The 15,949-nt window shown below is 33.7% G+C and overlaps 1 pseudogene; it reads right to left on the reverse strand.

Moving 5' to 3' along the window:
* Positions 1-522: 522 nt before the first annotated feature.
* LOC149578070 (endochitinase 4-like) overlaps positions 523-15,949 on the reverse strand; it is a 91,574-nt pseudogene continuing 76,147 nt past the window's right edge.

Genomic DNA, 15,949 nt, shown 5'->3' on the forward strand with positions numbered 1-15,949 from the left:
TTTCCTTAAGAAATTAATTGCGCTATAGAAAAATCAAGAATAATGTGTAAGAAGTACTTCATTCGGGACAGGCTAATCTCCATAAAAAATGCTAAAGACAAAAAAAAGCGAATTTGTTTTGGCAAGATTCATGAAAACATAGTGATTTATAGAAATATAGTTGTGTCCCTTCATTTATAGACTAAAAATGTTAAATAGTCAAAATTTACTTATCTTTTCAAACTTGATTTTTTTAAATTGTGATGTTTAAGAATGCCCCACACTACAAATAGCTGCATAGAAATCAAGATCTGATCCTTCGCTGTCTAGATAGTATTCATTAGGCAGGCCGCAACTATAATTAAAATGTTTTAAAAGCGCCCACCCAATTGCTTTCCGGTTTCATATAAGATGGCTGATGGGCACTTCTTCTTATTATTATAATCATCTTGAAATTGTTAAGAAACCATAGCGGTTTACACGGACACGTTTAAGAGCCTCACACTCGATTTATTTACTTATTTAATGTATAACACACGTAAGGAGGTCTAACAAGAAAGGTTGGGACCGGGGGCGACGCCCAACCATCCGCAGAACTTCTGATATGAACTCACTCGGCTCTGAACAGCCGCTGGTCTTCCTCCGCCGCACTCTCCGCCGTTGATTGCTCTCATCGTCCCAGCGAATCCACTTCCGCCGCTGGATGTCATGGCTCTGTGGCAGTTGCTGTTCACCATCCAGAACCACAGCAATGTCTTGAAAGCAACGTCTGCCCGCTGGGCAACCAAATCGGGGTTACTCAGCAGCGGAAGACCACGTATTTTCCAGCGGCTCCATAGCTGTAGTTCCTGCCACAAGAATAAAATTCAACACTTGCATCAGCTCTCATTCATTAATTTTACCAATGTTTTAGCTACGCTATTGCTGGGAAATAATGTTACCAGGTGAGCTGGAAAGGCCCCCGTCAGTAATATTGCTTTCCACTCGCACAAGGATATTCTGCAGAAGACTGGCAGTACGTTGATTTTGCAATCTCCTCCACATAGCACAGATCTGCACGGAATACAATATTAGGATTCAATAATGTAATTAGGACCCCCTACAACATTTGAATCTTTCCATTTATTGTTGAGGGCAACCTTGACCTCAATACTTTTTTCATTTTTATTTTGTTATTCATCAATTTTTCAATAGAGTCTTTTGTGAGAGAAAAATGTTAAAAAAATTTCATTAAATAAATTACCTTTTTTCCTTTCTTAAGATTTCGTTTTATGTATTTTTTGTTCTCTTTATTTAATAATTAATTAGTAATTACTAAATAGCTTTCACCTTTAGGTTACCTTTTTTGAGTTTAGATCTCCTTTTATAACGATTGATCTCTTTGTAATTTAATGATTTTTTCTTCATTTAAATATACAATTTGTATGTTTTTTAAAGCAAACCCTTGGTTCTTATTATTATTTTTTTCTCTATGACAGGCTTTTTAAATGCAGATATTTGAGGGCTTCGTAGATTTGGTTTGCATATTTGTTCAAGCTCTTCATGGTATTAGAGCCAAATCTATTGTAGCTTGTTCAATATTTGGGGAAAAGAAGATAATAAGGGTTTGACGAATCAGATCTAGACTCTTTTTAGGTATTTCCTGAGAAATTAGAGGGTCACTAATTTTCAAAGCAATTTAATTCCAAACAGACCTCATGGATGGATTTAGAAGTTGTCAAAACCCCTGTTTCCATAAAAAGTTTGTCCATTTTAGACAACATTGATCCAGGAGGCAAATTATTTTGGCAGGGTAGGGATGTACAACCTCTGCACGTACTCTAAGGGATGGACCACAATTAACTAACCGCTAGCGACACCACTACGGTCACTTCTTAGTGACTCTGCCAGCAGTTTCATGGAAGCTCTACAGTGGCTTCTCCCACGTCCCACTACCGCCCAACCCATTGCCTACCTGTTGCTCAACTAGTGGCGTGGTATTTTCAATTTATTATTATTATTATTAAAAAAAATTATGCATTTCTAGGGGCCTTATTGATTTTTTGGTCATAACTTGAGCATATAGATGTATTTTTTCAATCTAAAAGAAGCTCTGGAAAGCTAGTTTTGAGATGGAGATAATAATGTAGGATTTTTTTAGTTTGTTTTATTTCTTGTTTTGGTATTCAAAGTTGGATGTCCTATTTTTCACTCCGAAAGGCATATTTTGAGCATCTCATCTTCATTTTATGAAAACATTATATTTTTGTAATGCTAGTTCTGAATATTCTTTAGAAATGCTATAATTTCTTCCAGATTCTACTCTATGCTCTTTCTATCATGTTTTTTTGCTTTATTGCACTATGGTAGATATCTTGGGTGTTCAAGTTTGGGGATCATTTTCATGGTATTAGATCTCTTATTTTGTGCTATACTATCCATCGTATCAACTCTTTTACCTTTCTAATCATTATTGATATCATTTATAAATATTTGTATGCATACACACTGAGATAAAGTACCCATATTGCATCTATATTTTTGTTTCAGTTATTTGCCTTGTTTTGCCTTCTCATTCGCGTAGTGTCATTTGAGAACACTCATATAGATTATTTTATTCTTGGAATTCATTATATCCTATGCCATATTGTACATGCAATACTTTGATAAAGTGTCATCGGGGGTTGGTGTTTTCCTTTGCTTTCCATCTTCTTTTGTCTAGTGAGTGTCCCTTCTATAAAATTAGCCTCATGACATGTTTGTGTTTGATTACCTTTGTACACACTTATGTACGCTTCGTGCATCTTGATCATGGTTCCTTGACATATAATTCTTTTGGCCCACTAATTCAGTTGCCTATCACCTCACCCTTGTCTACATTAGGGGGGGGGGGGGGCTTCTTATAGTTTCTCATGCTTCCTTGGTTTGATTGATCAGCTCTTCAAGCTTTGGTGTTTCATGCCATCTGTACTTTTGAGTTTAGTTATTTGCCTTTGATTGCCTCCTGATCCGATGTAGATTACAGTCTTCTCTACCTAGTTAGGTTCTATTTTAGAGGAGGTTCTAGAGATCAACAGTTTTCTTTTGATAGAGTTTGTGACTTCTTCATGCTTTAGTGGTTTTTTTCATGATCGCTCTTTGCTCCTAGTTTTTGGAACATTCCTCTAGTTGGAGGCTTTTTTAGTCCTTCGCTAAGTTTTTAGTTATCTCTTTTTGGAGTAGAGCTTCTTCTGCTACATTTTCTCTATTTCTCCATTTTACAAAGATTTTGTTGTGATTGGGTACCTCATTAGACCTTGTTGTAGGGACCCATGTTTACTATTAGCATTGCATTATAGTTTCTTTGCTCTTTCTACATTGTTGCTCATCTTAAGAGGGGGTGTTAGAGAAAAAGGTTAATTTCATTTCATTAATTAAATTATCTTTTCTCCCTTGTTAAGATTTCTCTTTATGCATTTTTTTCTTTCTCTATTTAATAATTAATTAATAATCATTAAATAACTTTCACCTTTAGGTTACCGTTAGTAACTTATTAGGTTACCCTTTTTGTTAGTGTAGTTTTTTATTTTTCCTATTTTACTAGGTTTTTCCTACACTTTTAATAGTCTCGCTTAGGTTAATAAAGCATGTCTTATTAGGTGAATGGTTGTGAGGTGTCACCTTCCTACATGTGAGCATCCATTAGCTATCTTGAGAATATACTTTGCTATCTTTAGTCTAATAGATGGTTGCTCCTCATTGGTTGGCGTTGCCACCTCCTCCCTCTTCCTAGCCTATATAAACATGCTACCTAGCTTGTATTTGCATCTCTTATTTTTGCATCCTCTTAGTGCTATTTTTCTTCTAGCATTTGCATTACTCTCTTAGAGACTAACTCTATGATGCTATTTTGATTTTGTATCATTTACATTCATAGTTTAGATATTTATTCTTTGCACTAGTTTTCTAGGTTATTAATCGTTTCAGATTCTAACATGGTATCAGAGCTTTTCTATGTGCAAGAGTAGATTTTAGTTTCCTTATTTGAGAGATTCGTGGGGGGCTAATAAAATTTATTGTATTTTTTTGAAAAAAGAAGTATGCTCTTCTCTTGCATCTTTGGATGATCTTGAGAATCAAAAAAGTTTTGACAAAAACGATTTTTCTCTAGGGTTTCAATCTCAAATCTGAATCAGTATTGCAGGTTCCAACATGCCATTGATGGACTTAGGAAGCTAATCCAGCATTTGCATGACATATTCTTGTTGCTGGGGTCATTTTTTAATTTTTGGAGCCATTTTTTACTGTTAAAGGCGTCTGATTTACACTACAGCAACATCTTCTGTACATCAGCAAGCAAAACGATTTTTGGGTTTTGTTCGCAGCCCTGAAAAACCATCTGGCTATCTTTTAGATGTTGCATGCAAGTTGTATATTTTGCAGAATAGAGAATGCAAAGCTATAGCCATACCCCTCTCCATTGACAGTTGCCGATTTAAACGTAGTTTCCAAATGTCTCATTCTTGCTCATACGGACTCTGATTTTGATGATTCTTGTTATGAACTTGGCTATTTTTTTGTGCTCTATCTACTAGTGGAGTTTTTTTTTTATTTTTATGCATGAGTTCTTCAGAAATTGCAAATTCTTAGCCATGACTATGCACAGTTCTCATTTTGGAAACTTCAGAGGATCATAACTTTCTCATACGACCTCGTATCGTGGCGATTTTTTTTTGAAAGTGCATAATTTTTGGAGTAGATCGCAGTGGTTCTATTTGTTTCCTTGATTATTGTGCCCAAGTTTCACTTCTAGCATATGCTCCTCATGAGGGTTTGTAATGCATTAAAATCAAGACCACTAAGTATTTCTTTCTAGTGGTAGTTGTAAATGCACTAAAATAAAGTGCAAAATCATATTTCTTTGGGGGAGGGTTCTTTGATTGAGTAAAAAGCGGGGTGGGGGGGGCATTGTCATGGCTAGGTTCTCTTCTTTTTAGCATTTCTTCTTTGCATTTCTTCATCATGGATCAAACAAATATACCCATCCTAACTCCATACAATTACTTTGAGTGGAAATCACACATGAAAATTCACTTAAAGAAAGATGGATTAAATAGGATAACTATGGGACTTGAAATTGAACCTGCTAAAGATGAAGATAAGCCTAAGTGGTTTAAAAAATGTGATGAGGCATATGGAACATTGTGTTTGTCTATTTCTCCTGACTTGCTATTTCACATTGAGTCTTTGGATACACCAAATGAAGTATGGACAAAGCTAGAAACACTATTTGGCACACAAGATTCAATGAGGGGTCATATGTTGGAAAATGAATTAATTAGTTTGAGTCTAAACAATTTCAACACAATCCAAGATTTCTTCACCAAATTGAAATCACTAAGGCTGCAGTTAAAACAATGTGGAATTGAAAAGAAAGATGAACAACTGATTCTTAGTATTCTCTCTAAGCTAAGTTTAGAATATTCTGTGTTTGTCTCTACCTTCTATGCTACTAAGGGTGCACTTGATACTCAATTCACCATGCCATCTTTAGATGATTTTGTTGTCAATCTCACTTGAGAAGAGGACAAGCTAATCCAAATGGGCACTCTTAAGTCCTCTAAGTCACATGCCTTGGCTGCCAACCAAAGCACAAAAGAACAACAAGGACAAAGTAGTAACAACAATAGTAAGGATAAGAAACAAAAGAATAGCGAGGAGAAGAAGGATCAGATATTGATTTCTTCAAAAGAAACTATTGATACACCATCTTCCAAGGGCGAAAAGCCTAAGAAAGAAAAGGTCAAATGTGCCTATTGTGAAAGACCTGGTCATGATGAAAATAAATGTTTGCAGAAACAACTTGATCACTTGACATACATTCTTGAGAAGAATAATATCAGTGTTCCTGAGTCTATCAAACAAAATTCTAATGAAGGGTCTAACAAGGAAAAAGAAAATAGCAAGGGGAAAGGAAAGGGCAAGGCCATTTTTGCTGTTGTTTCCTCACCATCCACTTGGGTTATTGATTCGGGTGCTTCACACCACATGGCTTCATCTAAGGAAGAACTTGCATCCTTGGAGCCGTGTACTATGCCTTATATTTTGATGGGTGATAACACTCTTGTTGAGGTGTGTGGGAGAGGGTCTATTGATGTGGGGGATGGCACATTCCATGATGTTCCTTGTGTACCCTCATTGTCAACTAATCTCCTATCAGTACACTAGATCACTCACACAGGTTTAGGCAAGCGGGTTGAGTTCACTCCTAGTTCAATGGAGATATGTGAGTTGCACAGTGATTCTACAGTTGCAGTTGGGAGAGTAGATCATCAATCACGACTCTATATGTTTTCTCACTTTGTTCCTGATCCTCCTTTATGGCATTAGTGGTTTGGCCATCTTAACTTCCACTACTTGCATTAGCTTAACAAGCAAAGCATGGTCACAAGGTTGCCTTCTACTTTGACATTGGAGTCACTTGGAATACATGATAGATCTTCTAATGGGTCAGATTCACTTTAGCAGTTTTCTACCTCCACTTCTGATGCAGAGAGTGATTCAGAGGACTCACCTCCTTCCTCTCCTAGTCATCATTCACAGGTTGATGATTCTCCTCTAGATTCTCAATCTTCTGGTCCACTTTGGGCTAGACAGACTTTGCAGTTTGCAGGTGATTGGGTTGGGGATCCATCAGACACCAAGCAGACTCATTCACAATTCTAGGATGCTTTGCATATCTTCATTGCTACTGCCTCAAATCCATAGTCCTTTCATGAGGCTTTTGTTATTTCTAAGTGGGATACAACTATGTAGAAAGAGTATAGTTCCTTGATGAGGAACCACACTTGGGATCTTGTCCCTTTTCCTAAGGGAAGAAAACTTGTTCGATGTAAGTGGCTCTACCGGACAAAATTTGCAAGCTTTGCTGGGGGTGCGGGATGCTTCATCTTTTGGGGGGGCCTCTTCCTCTAACTTGGAGTCCTAATTTTCTTTGGAGAGTCTATTTTCTCTCTCTTTTGGGGGAATTTTATGTACATGGGTACCTCATTAGGCTTGACTTGCGGGGACCCATTTCTACATCCACCTAAGCTTCGCTTATGGGGGGGTGTTAGTGTAGTTTTTTATTTTTCCTATTTTACTATGTTTTTCCTACACTTTTAATAATCTCGCTTAGGTTAATAAAGCATGTCTTATTAGGTGAATGGTTGTGAAGTGTCACCTTCCTACATGTGAGCATCCATTAGCTATCTTGGGAAGATACTTTGCTATCTTTAGTCTGATAGATGGTTGCTCCTCATTGGTTGGTGTTGCCACCTCCTCCCTCTTCCTAGCCTATATAAGCATGCTACCTGGCTTGTATTTGCATCTCTTATTTTTGCATCCTCTTAATGCTATTTTGCTTCTAGCATTTGCATTACTCTCTTAGAGACTAACTCTATGATGCTATTTTGATTTTGTATCATTTGCATTCGTAGTTTAGATATTTATTCTTTGCACTAGTTTTCTGGGTTATTAATCTTTTCATATTCTAACACTTTTCAGGTTTCTATCTCCTTTTATAAGGATTGATCTATTTGTAATTTAATGATTTTTTCTTCATCTAAATATAAAATTGACATGTTTTTTAGAGCAAACCCTTGCTTCTTCTTGTCTTTTTCTTCTCTGTGACAGATTTTCTATATGCAAGTATTCAAGGGCTTCGTGGATTTGATTTGCATATTTTATTAAATACTTCCTCTTTCACCAATGTCCTTAAGTATTTTATTAATCCTTTCCCCAAAATACTTGAGTTGATATCGAATGTCATCATAATTTACTCCCATCTCCTTCCTTTACTCACTTTCTTCCTCGAGTTATTTCTCCAAGTTATAAATATTATTTGTGAGAGTAGATTTCATTGTATGTCTAGCTATCAAAAACCAAAGACAAGTTAACATTTTCATTGGCTTTTCTATGAAACTTTGGAGAAGTAAGGGTAGTATTAATCTTACAAGTTCCCTCTTTTCATAGCCTTGTTGTAACTCCTTAGAATAAGATAATCAACAATCCTAATAGGAGAAGTATGCTTATTGATATCATTCTACTTCAACTTATTCTATTAGGTTTCTATACATTTATTTTATTTTTTTGTTGTTGACAGGGAAGCATTGCCCTTTTGAGTCTTAATAGGAGAAAGGGACATCTTACTATCTCACTTTGACTAAGTGAAAAAATATGATTCATTTTCCATAAATATGAATTATTTTTTATTCAAACTCATTATCAAATGTGTACATTAAGTTATTTTATTTTTCAAATTTAATTCATTATCTTCAAGAAACTTGTATGAGTTTTTTATTCATCCAATGCATTTTATTTTCTTTGATTGACTAGAAGCTCTAAATGAAATTCTACAAGATGAGGAATTGTGGAAAAAAATAGAAAGTACTAGAAAATTAGAATATTATATTAGAATAACTTAACAAACAAAAACTATATGAGTGAACAAATTATTAGTGTAGTTGAAAAATATTGCTCCCTTTAAAGTTTTTCAAAAAAATTAAGTATTGATGAGTTTAATAAACTAAGATTGATGATGTTTAATATTTATGTTGGAAAGTATAATTGGAATAATTGCTATGTTGTCGTTGGTTTCAAACCTTACTAGTCAAAGATTTTCTAATAGTGTAGAGAACTATGTCAGTTGACTGATGAAGATGATTTGAAAAGAGAGTTAATTATATGAGCTAATGAAGTTTTTGAGTAAATAGAAGTAACTATGTTGGAATTAAAATGGGAACTTGATATTTCTGTCTTTCACGAGATAATGTGTTATTTTATTACTATATAAAGTTAAGAAGTCAATTAAGTTGAACTGCAGAAGAGTTGTTGAGTAAAATGCAAGTTTGACTCAGTGTCAGTTTTATAAGTTTAGTTAAAAAGTTGAAGTAGAAGATTTTGGAACTTAAGAGATAGTCAAGAAAATAGTATCAACCAACTGATAGTTATGGCTGAGCAAGATGAAGATAAAAAATGAAGTAGCAATCAAGCATAGTGAAGACTAAGTGAGCCAGTGTAAGATGAGATTGAGCTATCTAGTAATGACCAAGCAAAAGAACATAGTGATGAGTGAGTGTCAACAATTTAACAATTTGTGAAACAATCAAAATTTGAGATTGACATATTATATTTTCAGATTAGTAAAAAAAAATTAAATGATAAGGATTGATGAGCTCACATATGTAATAAATGAATTGAGTTTGTTAAGTGATCAAAGGTGTTTATATTCAAGGAGACATTTCTAAAAGTGTGAAAATGGGGAAGGGCAAAATGATGGATAGATTTAATGAATTTGGTCAAACCCTAAGATCTACACTTATGTTTACGCATCAAAAGATCAAAAAGATTTAATTAAAGAGGCAAAAGAGATAGTTTATAATGGATTTGTTTACTATTGATTGGTGAATTTGTGAAGGATTTGTGAAGAACAAAAAAATAGACGAAAAGTGAGAAGATTAGTAAAGTATGATTTATTGAATAGTTTCCAAGTAGAAAAAAGGTGGAGAATTTGATGAAGTCTAATCAATAACCTAAAAAATGAGCCTAATGGATATTTGAATGATAAAAGTGAGTTGTATATTATTAGATCAAACCTAATTGTTACTTTCTAACCATTGTGGTAGAAAAATTCTTTAATAAAGGTTGACCTAAAAGTCATTGGTAAATCCTTTAGTCAAGGTGACATTCAAATGGAATGATTTGAAGACCTTTAATGAAGAAGCTCCTAATATGGTGATTAAAACCTTTAATAATAAGGTTACCCCTAACAATTTTTTTGTAATCTATAACAACAACTAGGTGCACCTCAAAAGAGTGAAATGTGGTAGCACGGTACTTGGTAATTTTTCCAAAAATTGGTTTTCCATATTAAATCATGGTGTTATATATGTGTGAACATTATTTCCATGATACATGTTATTTACTATTATTTATTAATCAAGTCCTTGTAAAACCTATTTTTCTTAATAAAAGGCTAGGTACAAGTCAGAAGAGTGAAAAATGGTAGCACGGTACTTGGTAATTTTTCCCAAATTGGGTTTCCATATTAAATCATGGTGTTATATATGTATGAATGTTATTTCCATGATAAATGTTATTTACTATTATTTATTTCAAGTAGTCATTATATACTAAGCAAAGAGCTAAGCGATGAATGAATAAGTTAAATTTTTGATGAGTTGCTATAATGGCCAAGTGAGTTTATGATTTTGAACAAGTGGTATGGCATTATTTATATTTTAATTCGTACATCTAGATCTAGGGATAAGTGATTCACCCCCACTCAGTTATTCTAATTATTCTAAGAATTAATATCAGAATTTTTGTCCTTGTAAAAATAGTTTGAAGGCACTCAAGAGCTCAAGATATACAAGAGAGAGGTACCTAAGCCAAACAAAGAAAACTTCCCAGCATGCCAATTCTTGATGAAATTGCATCTATCTGGACTTGTAGATTTTGCACTATACAAGTATGAAAAATCAATACACTGAATTTGTTGGAGCCACAATGGTTAAGAAAACAAAGGAGAAGTAGGATCATAATTAAATAATGATAGATCTAGAATTCTCACCAAGTTATGTTGAATTTGATTATGTGAAGGATTGCACTAATATAAACCAATTGTGGAATAAGTTGTCACAAATCCATGGAAGAAGTGAAAATGTGTTAAGGGCTAAAGAGAAATTTGGTGAGGCAATTTTGATGACATGAGAATTAAGAAAAGAGAGAGACTATTTCATATTATTGTGGCCAAATCAAGGAGGTTGTGAATGTAGTCACAGGAGATGGAGAAGACATATCTAATTAGAGTGTGATTTGAAAGATATTCAGGAGATTGTTTCCTACCAATGCAATTAGAGTATCTATAACTCAAGAACTAAGATGTAAACATAGTAATGATTTAACCTTGACAGTCAAATTGGTAGCTCGATTGGTTTGAGTTAAGAAATTTTGATAAATATACACCTTCTAGTGTTTAATGTTCTTTCAAGTCTCAACTAACCTTTCATGGATCTTAAAAAGGAAAAAGAAAAAGCATGGAGATAGTGGATGATCGAATCAGATTATTATCTTGATGAATTAGAAGCATTATTGTTGAGAAGGCGGCCAAGAGGAAAAGGAAAACACAAAGGTAAAATTCCTATTATCTATTTTACATGTAACAAAGTTGGTCATATTTCTGCAAGAGATCTTGATAGATATGAGAAGTGATGAAAATAATTATGTAACTATATCTTGGCTTTGATGGTACACAAAATATCAAGCCTTACTGAGTAGTCAATGATAGACAAACTCACTCATGCATGCCAAGAATTATGTGTTAAACAAGTTTAGAGATAGTTATAATTGAGCTTAGTTGCTTAATGAAGTGGATCTTTTATTAATCGAGTTCACTTGGTTACCAAAGGAAAGTTAGCATGAAGTCAACATTGACTGAGCTAGCACATTAGTCAATGTAAGAACTCATGTTCTAATTGAGTTGGGTCAATTAACGAAGGGATTCTTAGTGTTCAACAAGCACTCAAGTGTGTATTAGCTAACTATTAGTATGTTAAATTTGATAAATTAATTGGTTAATAAAAGTCAACTTAAGGGTTAATACATGATTGATTAAATGAGTATTCAAGTTGACTTGACAAGGTGAATCATATATGTATAAGGTCAACTTGAGAAATCAAAGTATGAAACTAGTGCTAAATAATGCTTGTGTCAACAGAGCCACAGTTAGTGCCGAGAAAACCCAGTATTACTCAAGGATTAGCATCAACCAATCAAGTTAGTTGATGCCAAGATATAAAGTAATAAAAAGTGATTGAGTATTTCAATGTTTACCGAGTGTCAGAATTTGGTGATTTTCGAGTGATAGTAAAAGATCAAATTCACAATTATTGTAAGATCAAACTGACTTAGATGATTTCTTGGGAGATGTATAACATGTTGAGGACTAGATTGATGATTCAGGTCATTAAATTCAAGGTGATGATTAGGTAAAGACCCAATAGAAGGATTCTAGAAAAGTTTCTAGAGGATGATCAAGAAGTTGTACAAATACATTGAATTGAGTTGAAGTTGATTATAAACCCTAAGATCTATGATGGATGTAGTAAAAGGTAAGTCACAAATTGCCTATTGAAATGGATACTGAACCAAAATTTTGATGTTGTGTCTAGTCAAGCCTAGCCAAGCCCAATTAGTATATATGAGTGAGTTCATATACAAAGAAAGTTTAATCAATAGAACAGAAGAGTGTGAATGAAAAGATAAAGGAGAAAGCTTGTAGATGTGATGTTGTTATTGATAAGTGATTTTGAGAAAAAGAGATTAATTATTGATGAAAAGTGTAGATAGGTTACAAGGGTATCCAGGTAGATCAAGATCATAGATTAAAATAAAAGGCTTATTAGTGAACTAGCATAAGGATTGAATAGAGATATGAACTAGAAAAAAGTGAGTTGTAATCATACAGATCAAATATACTATTTTCTTTCTTATCACTATGAACAACTTGTTTTGAAATCCTTTTAACAAAGGTTGACCTAACAATCATTAGAAGAATTAATAGTTTGTGTAAATTCTTTAACTAGGTGACATTCTAAATTGAAGGATCAAAGCCCTCATACAAGGCCAATCCTAATAGGGTCATTGAATCCTCTAACTAGGTCAAATTGAACAATGTGTATTGTAAACCATTAATAGGGTTGGCTTCTAACTGATCCCAACTTATGTTTCTACCTAAAAATCCTTGAGTCAAACTATGATGAATGTCTTATAAATATTTTACATGTGTTGTTTTTATTTTATTTTTATGTAATAAAATTTAACTGTATGACAATTTTACAGGTAAGACTAACCAACAACAAGTTAAGCAGGACCAATAGAATATTGATGTGTTTAATGTTTACTAGTTCAAGTGGTATATATAGACCTTGAGCAATTGATTCAACACACACACACCCCCCCCCCCCCCGCGCCCCCACCACTCCCCACCAACCCCCCAAAGTTATTCTATAACATTTCTAACATATCCAAACTATATGTAGGAGGTGGAAGAGGAGATTTTAGACTTTGGGGAGGGAGGTATGGAGGAGGTGGAAGAGGAGATTTCAAACTCCTCTAGTTTAGACTCAGGAGAAGGAAAGGAGAATAAGGAGGTGTCCCATATTTCAGCGACAGTTGATCTTGGGTTTGTGAACCTAACAAAAGATTAGTTCCCTAATATAGTGGACAAGATGCCTTCCCCCACTACGATCTCCTCCCTTGTTAAGGTTGTTTCCATATATACTACTAACCCCCTAATTGTGTAGGATACTACAAAGGCTAGTACTAATCGTCATCTGGGTGAGGTACAAAAGATTGGTAATGAGGTATGGGAGAGAATCCATGCACTCAAGGAGAGAATGCACCTATTGACCAAGTCCATGGTAAAAGTGACAGATGCAGTTGCTACCACTTTGTGCCTGCTTAAGGATGCTAAAGGGAACTTGCCTAAGGAGGACTCTAAGATGCTTTTTGACTTCTTGGTGGAAGAATAGGTGAACATACTCCTAGGGAGGAAAGAGGCCAAGATATCTTAGGGGTTCCATTATTTTTCTTTTTATGTCGTTAATCTATTGGTTTCTAGAATTTTTAGGTTGCAAGGCTATCATGCCTTTATTAATATTGTCCTATAGTTTCTTAAGTTTGATAATAGGCATTTTTTTAAACCTATTGATACTTTCTTAATTATGGTTTCAAACTTTGTTTTTTTTTTCAAGTAGCAATAGGGGTTAGATTATTTTTGATGGTTTTCCACTGGTAGTCGACAAGTTTGTCTATAATGGTCTAGCCTCCTAGTTTTGGCTACTTTTAGCCCTTGTCCTTTTTACAGGACCCTCTACAACCTTTGAATATTTCCCTTTTTTGTTCAAGTCAACCTTGATCTCAATACCTTTTTCATTTTTACTTTGTCATTCAACAATTTTACAATAGTGTCGTTCATCGATGTCCTTAAGGATTTATTAATCCATTCCTCAAAATCCTTGAGTTTATATGAAATGTGATTGTAATTTCCTTCCATCTTCTTTCTTTACTTACTTTCCTCCTCAAGTTATTTCTTCAAGTTATAAATATTATTTGTGAGAGTAGATTTCACTATACGTCTAGCTATCAAGAACCAAAGATAAGTCACTTTTTCCTTGGCTTTGCTAAGATACTCTAGAGAAGTAGGGGTAGTATTGATCTCACAAGTTCCCTATATTCATAGCCTAGTTGTAACTCCTTGGAATAAGATAATAAAAAATCCTAATAGGAGAAGTATCCTTGTTGATATGATTCTACTTTGACTTATTCTATTGGGTTTCTTTACATTTATTTAAATCCTTTTTGTTGTTGAAAGGGAAGCATTGCCCTTTTTAAGTCTTAATAGGAGAAAGTGACATATTATTATCTCACTTCAACTAAGTGAAAAAATATGATTCATATGCCAGGAATATTAATTATTTGTGGTTCAAACCCATTATCAAATGTGTATTATGTTATTTTATTTTTCAAATTTAATTCATTATATTCAAGAAATTTGTGTGAGTATTTTATTCATCCATTGTATTTTATTTTGTTTGATTTACTAGAAGCTCTAAATGAAATTTTTTAAGATGAGAAATTGTTGAAAAAAATAGACAAATAGAAAATTATATTAGAATAACTTGGAAAACTAAAATTATATGAGTGAATAAATTATTAGTCTAGTTGAAAAGTATTGCTTCCTTTAAATTTTGTCAATAAATTTAAGAGTATTGATGAGTTTTTTGAACTAAGATTGATAACGTTTACTATTTATCTTGGAAAGTAAAATTGGAATAATTGTTATGTTGTCATTGGTTTCAAACCTTACTAGTCAGACATTTACTAATAGTGTAGAGTGTTATGCCAGTTGATTGATAAAGATGATTTAAAAAGAGAGTTAATTAGATGAGCTAATGAAGTTTTTGAGTAAATAGAAGTAAGTATGTTGGAATCAAAATGGGCACTTGATATGTTAGTCTTAGACAAGATAATGTGTTGTTTTATTGCCATATAAAGTTAAAAAGTTAGTAAAGTTGAACTGTAGAAGAGTTATTGAGTAAATCACAAGTTTGACTAAGAGATAGTTTTATAAGTTCAATGAAAAATTTGAACTAGAAGATTTTGGAGCTTAAGAGATAGTCAAGAAAATAGTACCAACCAACTAATAATTATGGCTCAGCAGGTTGAAGAGGGAAAATGAAGTAGCAATCAAGTGTAGTGAAGACTAACTGAGCTAGTGTAAGATGAGAAAGATAGGACAATAGAGATTGAGGTATCCAATAACAACTGAGCAAAATAACATAGTGATGACCGAGTGTCAACAATTTAACAATTTGTGAAAGAATCAAAATTTGAGACCAACTTATTATATTTTCAGATTAGTAAAAAAATGTAAATGATAAAGTTTGATGAGCTCACATATGTAATAAATGAATTGAGTTTGTTAAGTGATCAAAAGTGTTTATATTCAACGAGACAATTTTAAAAGTGTGAAAAAAGGGGAAGGAAAAACTGATGGATATATTCAATGAATGTGGTCAAACCACTAGTACATTTGGGTTCATTTTTTGACCTTTATTGGTTGAATTTTTGACCCAATTTTTGATCAAATTTTTACCAAATTCAACCAACCCATTTGTCAAAATTTTTCTATTCGAAATTTTGATCAACTTGCTAGTTGGTCAAAATTTTGACCAATCCATTGGTCGAAAACCTTCCAGAGGCATTGGACAAGTTCAATCAAGAATTGGTCAAAATTTTGACCAATGAAGGTGGAAATTTTGAACAACAATGGTGGAAAGAAATTCAAGTGTGGGTGGAAATTTCAACCAATGTAGGTGGAAAGTTTTGACTAATCAAGGTGGAAATTTCAACCAACAAAGGTAGAAAAAAATTTCAACGATTGGTGGAAATTTTGAACAATGAAGGT

Source organism: Cupressus sempervirens, chromosome 1, assembly GCF_028749045.1.
Source record: "Cupressus sempervirens isolate cs-2001-9-10 chromosome 1, ASM2874904v1, whole genome shotgun sequence".
NCBI classification, from domain to species: domain Eukaryota; kingdom Viridiplantae; phylum Streptophyta; class Pinopsida; order Cupressales; family Cupressaceae; genus Cupressus; species Cupressus sempervirens.